Below are 11,100 nucleotides of genomic sequence, written 5' to 3'. Positions count from 1 at the left end.
TAAAGAATGGTGGATTGGTCCTGAATCTGAAATGCAAGAGGGATGGATGCTATAAAGCCTCTGCTTTGTGACGTTGGGTACCTCACATACCTCCTGTGGGCCTCAACTTTCCTTGAGGAAAATCTCCTGGTTTTCTTGCCTTCTGTTAGTATTTATTAATGTGTATTAAGTGTGCTGCACTGTGCTAGATATTGTATATATAATTCCAATGTGCTTTTCCCAAACCTTAAAGTCTAAAGAGGGAGCTCTAAGGTCACCCAGCAGTTTGGGTCATGAAAAGGTAATATCCAGGGTTCTATAAGAGCCCAGAGTGAGGAAGTATCAAATTACACTGGAGGATACAAGGATACTTCCTGGAGGGGCTGCCATTTTGAGTGAATTCAAGAGAAAAGGAGCATGAAGTCCTCCCAGGCAGAGGGAACAGCACAGATGAATGCGTAGAGGCATGACACGTATCAGGTACTTGAAGAGAGGGTTAAGCATAGGGAGAGGTGGGACATGGAGCTGGAAATGATAAAAGTCCTTTAGACCAGGCTGTGAATATCACTATTGCTAATAGTAACTGCCTTTTGTTGACTGAATTAAAAATTCAAGTTAAGCAGATTCATATGTTTTAAAGACTGGTAAAAGTAGTATTGCCGGGAGCCTAAATTTTTAACCAAATAGTCATTTCAAATACATGTACCATTTCTCAAATGTAAACAAGTATTTAAAAAGATCTGCTGGCTTAACTGAGATCTATTAACAATGTCAAGAAATGAGGAAGTATGGAAATGATGATTTCCTTCCATGATATAAAATTTTACAACTGTTCATTTGAATGTTCACCAAAGTGCTCTCATAAACAATCCAAATATTAGCATTTTCTTGAGAGTAATAAGTGCTGAACTACTTAGTAGTATTTATCCTACTGTAGTTCTCCTGAGCATAGACATTCAGGATATTTTTCATTTCTCAGCACAATTTTATAAGTATTCAAATTAAGACAATTTTTCATGTTTACTGTAGTAGTAACATATTAAAAGCTGAACAGAAAAATAATGGAGGAAAAGTTTAACCTAGAAATTGCAATGGGAGGGAAGTGTTGAAATTCAGTTTACCAGTGATTAGTGATTCCAACTACATGTGAAGTTCAACCACTTTTGTTAGCTTTATTTGTTTGATAACCTTGTGAAACTTAGGAATAATCATTCACAAACTGGAAGAGTCGTAAGGATTAGAAATAATGTATATGCAGTGCATAGCATATAGAGTAAGTGGTTAAAAAACTAAAGTGCTATCACTTAAAATAAAAGTACTATCACCTTTCAGGCTCTGTGCCAAGTGCTCTCCTGACCCTGCCTCAACAGCAGGATGATGGGGCAGATGGGGAAGGTGAACCAGTTGGACTTCTGTGGGAGCAGAAGTCATGGGAGAGGTAGAGCTGTAAAGGCTGCTATCCTGAAGGTTGTTCTAGAACGCATGCAGTTAAGGAAAAGAGATAAAAGCCCAGCTGGGAGGTCAGAAGTTGGATCTTGCATCATGCTGATTAGGGAGGTGAGGATGTAAATGAAAGTCAGATGCAAAGCAGGGGTGGCACAATGGAGAGAAAGAATCCAGGATCAAACTGCTGAATGGGTGAGGTCAAAAGATGAAGATCCAAATTTGCATGTGGCCCAGATTTCTTTTGTGCAATCTCAACAACCGGAAAGTCAAGGTTGGACCCTCAAAGGAGCTGCACTGCAAAGCATAGGTTTGATGGCAAATATATGTGCAAGATTTGGTCTTTGCAGTGAATGAGCTGAGAAGGACAGGATAAGTAAACCTGAAAAACAGTCAATGCCAATTTTAAGGGCGAGAATGCCTAGAGCTTTAACAGAGGTAAATATATTACAGGCGAAGGTCCTTCCATATAGACAATTCTGCTCTGACACTATAGTAACTACCCAAAATGGCCAAGCGATTGAGGCTCAAGTTAAAATTGGCCCTTCAGCTACAGTAATGGCCCTGTTCTAATGAAAATCCTAGAATGGCTAAAGCACTTCCCTCAATTCAGCACTGCTTTTCTTATCCTCTCTCCACTCCAGCAGCACCAGACTATTTGCTTCACCTCAAGTCCACTCTGTGCATTCTCTCCACTTAGAGTTTAATGCTAAAACTTCTGCCGGAAATGGCTTTTTCTTCTTGGCCGGACTTCAGCATTCCCTGTCCCTTCTCTGCCTGGTAAAAAAATGAACTCCCTTTTTTGGGCTTCAGTAGCACTAGTCCAAATACTGGTCATGGTAGTCTCATCTACTAGGTAAGACCACCTACCAGGTAAGTCTTATCCACCAACTACATGTCTCAAAGGCATGTGCAAAGGCCAAACATTAAATTCTGAAAGTGACTGGTTGAACTTCTAATTCTATAACTCACTTGATTTATTTTGGGCAAATAAAATACCTTCTTGGGGTCTCAGTTCTTTATCATTATTATTATGGAGATTTAATAAGAGTGTGGATAGTGGGTAATAAGATATAACCCAACATGATGTTAGACAAAAATTAAAATGTTTGTTAAATTCAATATATGGAATTCATAATATAAATACAAACTAGTCAAGTACCTTATACTGAGTTTTAGGGGTAACAGCTCCAGAAAGAAGTTTGATTTCCTACATTATCACACTGTATCCTGGTAAATTCTCTCATGTCACACAAGAAGAAGTCATTCTCCTCTTGTAATTTTATTGGAGTGATAAAATGGTGACATTTATGTTTTATTGGATTTACAATCCACAAAGAAAGATGCTTAAGTTAACTTTATAAAGTTTTTTTCAGTTTTGATTTCAGAATTCTGATTTTCAGTTTATTGTTAAGATGGACGAACAATTCCATTTTTTGGTTCTCTTTCCATTTATTTTCAGCTTGATTACATTCAGACTTGCATGGTCCTCCGTTTGGGGCCTAAGTGATACTTCTTGCGTGATCTTCACCCTTGAAAATAATTAAAAAACAGAACCCAAGTGTAAGAAGACACGATTCTGTTGGCAATTCTCCCATCCCCATCTGTGCTGCCCAAAAATGTCTGCTTTCTGTACTCACAAGACATTAGTGTTTTGGCACTATTATCTGGAGCAAATAATGCTGAATGTAATAATAGCAAATGATTTGGCATGTACATCAATGTGGAAATAGGTTTACAAATGCACAGTAATGTACCTGCAAGAATACATCATCTTTTAAAATGTGCATCTTGAACATACTTACTTTCAGTCAAGGAAACACCACATCCATTATTAGAAAGATAGACTGGCTCTTTGTTTACTGGAAGGATTATTGATAGATAATTGCTATATTTAGCTATGGCAGCTAACATCTCACTAAAGGAGGAAAAAAAAAACCCCTGTATTCAGGGAGAACACCAATAATTGAGATATTTTAAGTTCCTTGCCTGAAAAGAGAAAAATAATTGGTGGAAAATTAAAGAAAGTGGGTAAGAGGATCAAACAGTAACAATCAGTTATATTCAGGACTTGAAACTGGAAAATCTAAATCTGTGGAATATTTGTCATTCACTAATTCTTTTGCCCAAATCATTCCTTCTTCCCTTGACTGAGTCAGGATACTGGTTTAGCTCATGTCGGTCTATGGAGTCAAACAGGGAGATTGTCAGTAGGCACTGTGTGTGTGTGTGTGTGTGTGTGTGTGTGTGTGATAGTGGTGGGGGGGGAGTGGACAGCTGGGGAGATGGGAAATCCTAAGACAAGGGGGAGAAGAAATCAAGAGTCTAAGAGAGCCTATGTTTAAGAAGACAGAAGTAGAGACCTTTGTTTCTATAACCTGAAGATTTAGAGAGAAAAGAATAAAGCAGGTTGATGGGCAACACTGAGAAATCCAGCAATAGTCCAGTGTAGAACAAGCACTGCTATTCAAAGTTCACTTTTATTTACTCCTGTGGTAAAATGAACTAGTGATGCATCTGAATAGAAAGTTCCAGGAACAATCTGGCCCTTCATTCATTTAGTCACTCACTCACTGATTCATGAGTGAATTCAGAATGTAATCATTCTAGGTCTACTATGCCCTGGGTGTTATGCTATGTGATAGGAATACTCTATAGACAGACATATAAATAAATGATAGGCATGAATGAACAATATTGAAAATACCATGAAGATTCAGAGATAGTTCCTCAGGATGAGTTTTATCTGGAATTTGGAGAATAAGTAAGTTTCCTGGGTTGAAAAAGAGTGAGCCCAAGGGTTCCATTCAAATGCATAGCTCTTTGAAATAGAGTTTGTCCTTTTTTATTTATTACAGCCTTGCATCATCTGCTAACTTCAGTTGCTGGTATGATGTAGAGGGTGAAAAAGAGAGAAACAAGTGAAAAGATAGAGGGGAGAAAGGGGCAGTGAGGTAGGTAGAGGGAGACTTTTTTAAAGAATTTTATTTATTTGACAGAGAGAGGGAGAAGCAGGCTCCCTGCTGAGTGGGGAAGGAGACTAGATGGGATTTGTAACTCCTCATTTGGTGGTTGAATGGTATCAATGAGGCCTAGGTATTACTCTTTCTTCACTCCCATTTATTCTGTTTTGTACTCAAGTACTTCATACTTCATAACAGGGAATATCAGATGGCAGTGAGATAAATGATTCAAAGGACTGACTTTGTATTCGAGCAATTCCAAGTTCAATTCTGAGTCTTCATCTCTCTGGGGATCAGTTTCTCATTTATAAACTGAAAGAATTGGGCTAGAGGAACCCCAGTGATCCTTTGAGCTCTGACACTGATGCTAAAAGGAATGTGATATCCTGTGAGATAGTCAAGGGTTAGCATGCTTTCTAATGGGAAGGGATGCTGTGGTATACAGCATACAGAGACTCCCAGTGTAAGGGTTGGAAGGAGCCTTACAGATTGTGTCGTTCCAGCCTTTTCTTTTATAGAGGAAGAAACCAGGATTAAGTCTCAACCCTTCCCAATATCTTTCTTATAATGGCTATTAATTATTAATTATGTATACCTTGCAGTTCTTTAGAGAGAAGGGAAAAGTGTTTATTCAATGAATCTGGAAGGGATTGGGTAGACTGATTGAAAGGTTTGCCAGTCATAACATATAGGTGTACTTTTAAAATCAAATGAAAAGCAATGGATATTTTAAATTAAGAAAGACTTTAAGTATCTAAGAGAGGGCCTGGGAACAGCAGTATCAATGTCTTTTCAGGGCCTGGAAATCAGTAGACAAGAGACCCGCTGTGCAGAGTAGTACTAGGTTGGGTCTACTTCTAGCTATAACTCTTGTCTTTGCTTCCTTAACGTCTAATTCAGTAGAATCATCTCAGTGGGATAAAGTGATTTAAAAAGGTAAAACAAATGTAAAATTCTGGAAAATGTTTTTGAAGATGGGAAATATAAAAATCCATTTGTCATTCTCCTTTCTTATTAATTTCTTTGGTAACTTGTAGAGTGTCAGTATTATCAGCCATTGGTCATGAACCTCTAAGTTCCTGTTAATAATGCCCTCGGGCTAATACACCTGTGTGATCCATTGTGCTATTGTATTCTTTTGCTGTTATTTAATTTCAGTTGGCTGAAATTACTCATTAATCTTTTCCTCCCTTTTTAACAGCAAGTTTTTTGGCACTAGTATCATGGCTAATTGCTTTACTTCTGCATTTTACTTTGCTTGGGTAGCCACAGCTGCTAAGTGAATTGGGATTTGAATATAAACATAAACCAGAAAGATTTTCACCAAGTAAGAACACTAGTAATGAAAGAAATATTTGTTGTTAGTCATCACACAAATGATACACTGTGCCACATCTATCTGGCGTCATGTAGAACACAGTATGGAGGTTGTTTATTGCTGGGAACACATTTAGTATAGTTAGCATTTTCTAGCTGTTCACCAAGATCTTTTGGTTGTGTTTACCAAGTGAAATGAATAGAATTCTGAAATAATAGTTTGCAGATTAATACAGATAGGACAAGTTCTCCGACCAAAAAATGCACACACATGTGCATACCATTATGGAGAAAGCTATAATGAAATGGGGCACCAGCAGATTTAACTTCTAATTTTCTTTGTAGCTTGGCACTTTACCTGGAAAAAGTTTTCTTGCACTGTGGACCTTAACTTACTTTTCATTTTTTGGACAACAAATGTTTGGACTATATGATTTATGAAATATCTTCCAGTTGTAAAACTACAATGTAAATACTATGATACAAACAGACTATTGATATACCCTAATACCTAGGTTAGTACCCGGCATAGAGTGGGTTCTTAATAAATATTTGTTTAATGAATTAATGGTAGACTTTGGTTATATTGGTTGAGTTTTTTGGGACTACTTATGCATGTACTGTTTTTATCAGAAAAAAATATTGAGCATTCATGTATTTGGAATTTGGGGGAAGATATAGGGTGAAGAAATGACTTTGTTGCAAATGATTACATTGCTCTGAGGCAGCATTTTTATACTGCGTCTTTTTAAAAAAGATTTATTTATTTATTTGAGAGAGAGAGAGGGAGAAAGAGCATGGCAGGGAAGGGCAGAAGAAGAGAGAATCTTAAGTAGACTCTGTGCTGAATACGGAGCCCAATGTGAGGCTTGATCTCATGACTCTGAGACCATGACTCTGAAGTCATGACCTGAGCTGAAACCGAGAGTCAGAGGCTTATCTGACTTCATCGTTCTAGGTGCCCTTTATGGTGCATCTTTAGATCAAAGGTTGGTGTGCATTTTGTCTACTCTTTATCACCAGAACTCAAGGATTGGGTTAGTCTTCATAATGCTTCCAACAAGATTTAAGAAATTACTTTTGCATGTCATTTGCTGTATGATTTCTTATCCCCAGAATGAAAAAAGGCAGTCAGTTGAAAAATGTTTCCCAATATTCTGTTTGGACTAATCATTTCAACCTGTGTGTACTTGGGACCTAAACATTAATGAGATTGGCACACCCCATTTTAAGTGGGCATTATGCCAGTGTAACAGATGGGCTTTGAAATTGTCAGTTGATAGCTTGTGTATAAATCTCTAATATTGTCAAATGGACAAAGTCCTTAACAAGAAATGTCAAAAATGTTTGTCAGTTGGCTTCCAGATGCCTTACCCATGCATCATTACTCTGCCTCACCACTCTGCAGGTCTCTTTAGACTCTTAATAGTCTCCAGAGAAATTACTGTTAAAGCATGGGGATGGGTGATTCCTAGGCAAAATACACCCAGATGACCTGCATTCTCTTCTGTCATTTCTCATCTTTTGTAGACTGTTCCTTCCTTCCATTACATACCTGCAATCAGAATTATTGAAACTTTGTCACTGCCATTTTCTTCTTGGGAAGTCTGTTATTTCACCTTCACCCAAGAAAGAGAATGAAAAACTGACACATAGTAGGTTATCAAGATAGGTCTACCCTCTGAGGGATGCTATCTAATCTTCATAGCATCATTATTCTCAAGTGGCTTTGCCATGTTGACTCATCACTATTTTGTCCTTTGCAATTTCTATCATCTATTTTATTCCTCCCTCTTTTATAACTAATTTCTTCTAGCTTCCAGGGCTCCTTGTGAAGGCATGGCCCTCCTATTAGCCTGCTTAAGAGGTATTTGAACCTAGACCCAATTATTTATGGTCTTTGCCCAAGAGTAAACACGGAGCACATTTGTTAACTGTCTTGTGCTAATCTTGCTCCTCATCTGGTCACTTTTGATCCTGTTTATAACATCAGGACTGCTGATTGATGCTTTTTATTTGCCAAGTGAACTGGCTTTGTGGCCATGGAGAAAGCATTATTTCATCCAACTCATTCGTTTACTCATCAGGTATTAAATCAACTCTAAGTTCCACATGCTGTTCCAGATGCTGGAGATACCATGGACATAGCCGGGACGCCTGGGTGGTTGAGCATCTGCTTTTGACTCAGGGCATGATCCCAGAGTCCTGGGATCGAGTCCCACATCAGGCTTCCTGCATGGAGCCTGCTTATCCCTCTGCCTATGTCTCTGTCTCTCTCTCTCTGTATCTCTCATGAATAAATAAATAAAATCTTAAAAAAAAAAAACCCAAAACAAATGGACATAGCCTTTGACCTTGTGGAGCTTACATTCTGCTGGCAGTCTGGAACTGATACCTCAGTAGAGACTGTGACCATTTTACAGTGATTACTCATTTGTAATGGTGAGTTGACTTTAGTATTGTCAACCAAAAAGAGTTCTAAATGGTGAGCTGTTATTTTTTTTATAAAAGATAATGAATTAGAAAAGATGAACAATAGGAAACAATGGAGCACAAAAAATGTCTCAAATTTCTCTAAATTTATTCAGCACTCTGGAAGAACCTAGTGAAATATGGGGGAAAATCTAGGTGAACTGATAATTGATCTGATATATTTGCGATGCTCTTTAAGTTGTTAATTGTAATGTAATACATTATTGTAAATTAACCCAACCATTTATATTGTTTCTGTATATTCTAATTAGAACCAAAGCTAGAGAATCTGAATATGCATACATAGCCAATCAATTACATGGGTTAACCAGAATTAGGCTGGAATGTCAATATTGGTGGTGCTACTCTCATTCAATTGTGTAGTATAAGTAATATGGCTGTATTATTGTCCAAACAGTTTTTGATGGTGAAATGGGGTACCCCAATATTAGGGATCTAGTCTCACCCAATTCTTGACATTATTAAATAGCAAATTACCAAGCTACTCGTGTATTTCCCCTCTTCCAAGTTCATCATGAAGCAATTTCATTGTAACTAGGTCAAACAATTTCTTATTAACACTTTCAGGAAGCACTTCTGCCCTTAAATCCCTTTCCACTTTGTGTGTATATTGGGGAGAGGGGCTAGACCCTTTCCTTTCTTTATTTTTTTTAAAGGGTGAAGTATTTGAAGCCTTCTTAAAACTTATGGGCTGGCTAGTTGCCCAACATCTTCTGTGCTCCCACTATACCTGTGATAATCTCTGCCTCATACCTTACCATATCTTTTAAAATCATTTATGTTCCTATCACCTTTAATAAGCTCTATGCTTCTGTAGGGCAGAGATCATGTTTTATTCATACCTTAACCACTCTGTGCCTCTGGCTGCTCATCTTTAAAATACAGATAATAATAGTACTAACCTCATAGAATTTTACAAAGATAAAATTAATTAAAATGCTTGGAATCCTTATAATAGTGTCTGGCACGTAAGCAGCTTTTAGTAATGTTAGCTCAATATTATTATCATCGTGATTTGTTATCATGGTGCCCATAGTCAATGTCAGATACACAAAAACATGTACACTACGTATTACTAGTTTATCAAACATTTATTAGTATTTCCTACATTTAAGACACTATATACTACCAAAATGAATCAGGAGCCTATTTTTTAGTACGGATAGGGAAGAGGAATGAGATATGCATGTAAACACTTATCATACAAAATAAAAAATAACAAGTGATCTAAGATAGAACAACACTGTTGTTTCTAATAGAGAACACTTTCAGATTGAAAGGTTCAGAGAAGACTGTAGGAGTGAGATGGAGGTTTAGTTGAATTTTGAGGAAAATATAGGATTTGCATATGTGGGCATTTGTGTTATTGGTATAAGGAGGTGAAGTTATTATAAGGATGACTATGTAAGTAATGGTGCAGAAAAGGGAAATCTTGAGGTTTGTTTAGGGTAACAGCAAGTATTGTCTAGCAGTTCGGGTTGGAGAAGACTTGAAAGGTAGTTTGGATTCAGACAGTAAAAAGGTCTTGAATGTCAGACCACAGATTTTGCATTACATTTTATTTATTTGCCTTTTAATAAAACATCTGGGTTTTAAAGACTATGACTAAAAACAATGAAAATTCATGAACTAGAAGGTTCTACCAGTTTCCATTCACTGTAGGTAATGGGGGAAGTGGCTATCTAAGAAGTCATCCTGGGGTGGATGGCTAGCTAGACAGGACTCTTGCATTTTGAGCCTGGGTCTGCTCCACTGTGTGACTCTTAGCAAGTCAACCTGCCTCCCTATTTGTAAAATGGCAGATAGTAAGGGTGTGCAGAGATGGTTCTAAAGGTATCTTCTTTCCTGAAACCTTAGAGAGGGAAAGATCATACAATGGGAGCAGCGTTAGGAACGGAAAATTTTATCCCAGTGAAATAGGGGATTGTTCTTAAGGAACAACTAACTCTACTCTCACCCTTATTCTGTTTCCTAAACCTACCAGCTTTTAAAGAAACCCTGAGTTTTGTGTTTTTTTTTGCACTTATTGGATGTGCCATAGGAGAGCCTAAACGCTAGCACACCTTAGGTTGTGGCCTCTGCAATCCCATAATTGAGTGTTTTAACTCCCCAGTGCTGAATGGAGGCAGGCTTTGCTGAGCCACCGCAGTTCCCCAGGAGCCCTCCACTAATAAATGTCTATGTCTGGCTGCACCCTCATGATTAATATTTGTAATCATGGCCTTAAGGCATTGGAAAATCCCAGGATGCTTTCTGAATCACCAGAAGGCTGAATTATAGTCCGCCTCAGGTTTCCTGTTGGGAGTATATATTTTATTGTATATTTCAATGTTTTGAAAGTGGGGATTAGAAGTCTACTGTGGAGGGATCTTTGTGTTAATCTGGAGTATCTGTTTAATCTGCACATCTCTCTCCTTAACCGTTCCAGATAATAGAGTGTTCTAGATCTGTTTTTCAGCCTGAGAATAAGACGTATTCTCAAGGAGAGAGTTTTCTTTCCAGAGAATTTGGATTACCAGAAAATAAAAGATGATAAGCACACACTTTTCTTTTTCCTACTAAACATTCTGCAGATAAACGAAATACAGGGTGGGCTTCAAAAAAAATTCTGATAGGAAAGTACTACTTCAAGGCATTCTTGGCCTTGCAACCTTCCCTAGAACCTCATACAAGAGAAACACTCCTCCTCCTCTACACTTATATAAAAATGATTAAGTACACAGTTTTTAAGTCCATGTTGTCAATAAGGTGACTCCCCACCTTTGGGGACTTTGCTTCTTGGCAGGTTCTTGAAAAGAAGCTGCAAAGAACACCTCCCAATGTGCTCGGTGGCTTTGTTGGGAGAACTTTAGAAGCGCTGGAGCCTGTTCATGGAACGGTTTTGAGGTGGAGGCCAAAGAGATCT

The sequence above is a fragment of the Canis lupus genome, chromosome 31 (genome assembly GCF_048164855.1).
Source record: "Canis lupus baileyi chromosome 31, mCanLup2.hap1, whole genome shotgun sequence".
NCBI lineage: Eukaryota > Metazoa > Chordata > Mammalia > Carnivora > Canidae > Canis > Canis lupus.
The sequence above is the reverse complement of the archived record's forward strand: the minus strand, read 5'-3'. Positions refer to the sequence as shown.